General features: G+C 30.3%; 1 long non-coding RNA gene across 1 annotated transcript; it reads left to right on the top strand.

Annotated features, from left to right (window-relative positions):
- Positions 1-715: 715 nt before the first annotated feature.
- Positions 716-1,703, top strand: LOC128290116 (uncharacterized). Its single transcript, XR_008279759.1, has 2 exons — positions 716-884; positions 1,188-1,703. It is a non-coding gene; the product is annotated as an uncharacterized LOC128290116 (long non-coding RNA).
- The last annotated feature ends 3,154 nt before the right edge of the window (positions 1,704-4,857 follow it).

The raw sequence follows: 4,857 nt of genomic DNA, 5'->3' as shown, positions 1-4,857 counted from the left end.
AAGTAAAATGAATATTATAAGGAATATTAAATAATATAATATAGTATGTAATAGAAATACATAAATAATTGTAATGAAATATAATATGGTGCATGTATAATAATAACAATGTAACAAAAATATGATCAAATAATTAATAAAATAATAAATATACAACATATATTGAAATTTATGAATATATATATTTACAAATAATATAAATAAAATAATAAATTACTAAATATAATTAGTATTTATAAACATATATACATATAAGGTATTTTAAATAAATTAAATTAAAGATATATAAGGATGAAAATTAAAATTAATTAGAAAATTTAAGGTTAATTCACAAAACAATAAAAATTTTGGGCCTGATTGAAATGCGCCTTAAAATAGAGGGACTCATTGGGATTTTTGCCCTAATCCCAAAACAACACCGTTTCCCCTAATGCGGTTGTAAATCACTGGGAGGGCCAAATTGAAACAGAATTAAAACATTAAAGCTAAATTAAAAAATAAATAAAATGAAATTAAAAATATAAAAATTGCGAGAGGACCAATTGGGCAATTAACCCGTTTCATGAAAACACTCGGATCCTCCCCGGGTAATCAGGTCAACACGCGGATCCTCTGCCTAATACGGTGCCATTTTAGTGCTTATTGAATTAAGCAAAACGACACAGTTTTTGTTGGATTATATAAGCTAAATTTAAGCCTAAAACTCATTTAGCAATCAGTTTAGAAAAAAAATGTAAAATCCTCTGAATGAGGAGACAGGGGGGGCTCTCTGGCCTTGGCCTCAGGCCTCCGACCACTGGACCACGAGTGCCCACGCGCTATACGCACCGACGTATATGGTGGCTGAAAGGCTAAAAGCCTTATTTCCTCTCGGCCAATCGCAGGTAAGCTTTCCTTTCTTTTAAACTTACCTGTTTTCTTTTTTTAAAAAAAATGATTTTTATGCGTTGAACAGAGACTAAAAGGTATAGCAAAAATCACGTTTAAGTAAATAAATACTTCTTGTATCTTCTGTAAATATGCGTGTATATTTGTTGTATATCTCTCAAACAAAATTTTTTTCCCCCATTTACATTTTTGAGAAAAGGCTTTATAGCCTTAATCTATTGCTTATTTCGGAAAGAAATCGAAAGATTTCTTTCCAAAACCTATTATAATCTATTTGCTTTTCTTTCCTTTTCCTGCAGATGTTTGCGAGAAATCTGGCGGTGATGAAGGCTTGACGATGGTCTACCGGAGGCTTTGATCACGGTGTGACTCAGGGCCTGGAATCATGGCCTTGATGGGGGCACGATCGGTGGCTATTGAGACGGCGAGGCACTGATGGGGTATTGGAAACCTGCAATAGAGCATTGATGGCCGTCTCAATTCAGGGAACTGGATAGACGCTCCCCGAAACTTCCAGAAAACATTGCGGCACCAGGAGGGAAAGGCAGAAACCCTAGGGTTTCTTGCCTTGATGTAATAATTTGGGCCAGTTGGGCCACTTTAGTCCTGGGTCTGTTTGGGTATTTGGGCTTGGGTGTAACCGGGTTTTAGGTGGTTTACAAGTTAATGGGTTAGTTTAGTTGGGTTTTAGGTATTTGATTGTAAATGGGCTGCTAAGTGTAATGGGTCTGTTGGGTTTAGGCTAAATGGGTCTATTGGGCTGGTTATTTATGGACTTTTAAATGGACATTTTAAATAAATAAATATTTATTCAATTCTTTTATTCTGTTTTCAGTCCGGTCAAATTTGGGCTACTACAACAATCCCATATGACTATTATTATAGTCCAACTTACTAAATCCATGTCCAAGATTATGTTTTTTGAATTTATTGCATATTGTTATATTCTCTGTAGGGAATGGTTAGGTTCATGATTAAAAATTGTTGTTCAATCATAAGTAAACATGATATTAACTCTTGAAATTTTTTTTCACGATGCTGCTACTGTAGGAACATATTTGAAGCATGAAAAGATGAATGAGTCTTCTCTTGCAAGTTCTCATCAGTAATATTTTTCCACGTAATTTTAATCGAGAACTTATTCTAAATATTGTAGAGTTATACTCATAATTTTAAAAACTTAAGTGCATCCAACCATAACTAGCTTTAGATAGGAAATCTTTCAAGTGCATCAAATCATAAAACTATCATATTCTTATGGCCATATATTTCTTTATCTAATCATAACCTATAATTAAATCACATAATTCATAATAATATCACAAATATATATAATTTCTTAGTGCTTCATCCACAGACACCTACTTTAAATCACAAATATATATAATTTTTAATGCTTCATCACAATTACCTACTTCAAACTATTTCAATTGGTTGAAATATTTATAATTCAATAATTCAACAAAATTTAACTAAAAGTAGGAAACCAAGTTGGAGAGAAAATACTGCCTCATATGACATATATAAATAACGTTAAGATCACATATATTTTAAAATAAAAAATAAACCAATAAGTCGAGAGGATCATGATTGTTTTATTCATTAAAAGAGCACACAAAAATCACTTAATAATTTTGATATATAAGTTAATCATAATTCAACTATGAAAGAAATTAAATAACTCATGACAAAACATTGAGTCTAATCAAAGGGATTCATCCTAAAAAATAAGTTATCAAAAGTAATATATGTCATATTAATAACAAACATATCTAATCAACAATAATGACTTTTACATAAAAAAATTAACCTAGAAAGGCAAAAATCGAATACCATCGAATGTGAAATTTATATAAAAAAATTAATAGTAGTCATACCTTAATTGAAAAAAAAAATATGGTCGAAATATAAAAGTATCTTACCAAATCTATACTTTACCTGTGCTTGTACAATGATAAATCAAATATTGAGAATAAGAATGTAACATCCATAGCCCGGTCCGGTAGCCCGAAACTGAGTTATAGGTGTTATAAACAATCATAATGCTTTTTGAAATTAGATCTTTCAACATCCTAGAGACGAAGTTGTAAGGGTGAAAGATTAAGGTGAAAAAGGAATTAGATTTTTGGGATAACTTCAAAAGATTATGAAGTGAAAAAAAAGAGAAAATTATCGTGCTAATAACGTGTTATAAAATAAAAAGACAGAGAGTAAAGAACAAAGAGAATGAGAGAGCAAAAGAGAGAGCGTATTTTATTAATCAATGAGAATAACCTACAATACTTTTCCAAAATCTATATTTATAGACATAAGAAGTTTAAATAAAATAGAACATCAAAACTTAAATTATCTTGATCTTGATCTTGATCTTGATCAAAACTTATATTGATCTTGATATACACCTACTTAATAATAAAATATTTATAACAATAAATGAATATTATAAAATTATTAAAAATTAAGCTTTAGCACACAATTATTACTTAAATTGTTCTTTTTTTTTTTGGTACCTAACTTTTTTGTCACAAATGATACTTAAATTACTTTGTTTTTCAAAATTACCACCTCTATTGAAATTGTTAAGTCTATTTTATAAAATAAAATAAAAAAACAAAAACTTAACCCAAAAACTACTATCTAAATTGTACTATTTTCTTCAAGTTGATACTTAAACTTATTTTTGTCAAAAGTGGTATTATTCTTCATTTCCCATTTTACACCAAATGTTATCTCTGTTGAAAAATGTCATCCAATAATAGATTTTCACATTATATAAACTTTAAAAATATTTTTAATATTTTTTTACTTTATTTTCTCTCTTTATTTTTTTGTATTTTTACTCTCTTCTTCCTTTATTTTTTCTATTTTTAAAAATAAACAGAGATACCATTTTAAGAAAAAATAATTTAAGTACCATTTATAATAAAAAATTATACCAAACTGAAAAAATTGATATAATTCAAATGCAAATTTTTGGGTTTTCATTACTTGTGGAGAAATGAGAACAATTCCTGGTGCTTAGGTTTCAACATTACAACTCCTTTTATATGAGCAAATCAAGATTCTGGCGATTTTCCTTCTTGTTTTGATTAAGTGTGTCTGCCTTTATTCGCTTGAATATTATGGCAGTTGAGGGGGGTATGCGTCTGTTAGTGTTATGTGGCTGTTCTATTTTGATTTAGAGGTTTTATCTCGACGACATATGGTGTTAACATTAATGGAAGACAATTAATAATGGTTGCCATTAACATTAATGGGAGACAATAAAAAATGACAACCACCAACTTTGGAAAAGTGGCATGGGATAATTTTTTTTTAGTCCTTGAGATAATGGGCTATTTATAGTTTGGTCCTTGAACCTCAACTATAAATAGGCCTTCTCATTTCTCATTTCATTATCCCAACCAATCTTTCTCTCTTAGTTTTCTCTCTTCTCCCATTTGAGAATTCTTAAGGAATTCTATTTGTTTGTAATATTTTGAAGATAGTAAAGTTATCATCTGGTGTTAGTGCCCGAGGACGTAGGTATAATTTACCGAACCTTGTTAAAACTCTTGTGTTCTTTTTGTCCTATTTTTCTTTCAATATTTGAGGGTATAATAGTAGTATTTAATTGTGCTATTAAATTACGTTAGAAGGAATATTCTGACTAAGGAAAGACTTGGTATTTAAGAAATCCTTGTGATCCACCTCTCTTCCTTGGGAATTGAACTTTGTGTGATTTTTAGTACAATAATTTACACGCTTCCGACCCTATTAGAACAACAAGTGGTATCAGAGCCGAAGGTTAATCGTAGTATGCTCTGTGGTTGCAGTTTAAACTGATCTTCCACATCAGAAAAGATTTCCTTAGGTATATTGAAAGATTATGGAGAAAACGGTCGGTGTAGGAGCTTCAACATCGTCCATGTGGACAAGACCGACAATTGCAAATGCAAGATTGGCCGTGGAGATCTTTGATGGCACGGG

The sequence above is a fragment of the Gossypium arboreum genome, chromosome 3 (assembly GCF_025698485.1).
Source record: "Gossypium arboreum isolate Shixiya-1 chromosome 3, ASM2569848v2, whole genome shotgun sequence".
NCBI lineage: Eukaryota > Viridiplantae > Streptophyta > Magnoliopsida > Malvales > Malvaceae > Gossypium > Gossypium arboreum.
This window is presented reverse-complemented; position numbering and strand designations above follow the sequence as displayed.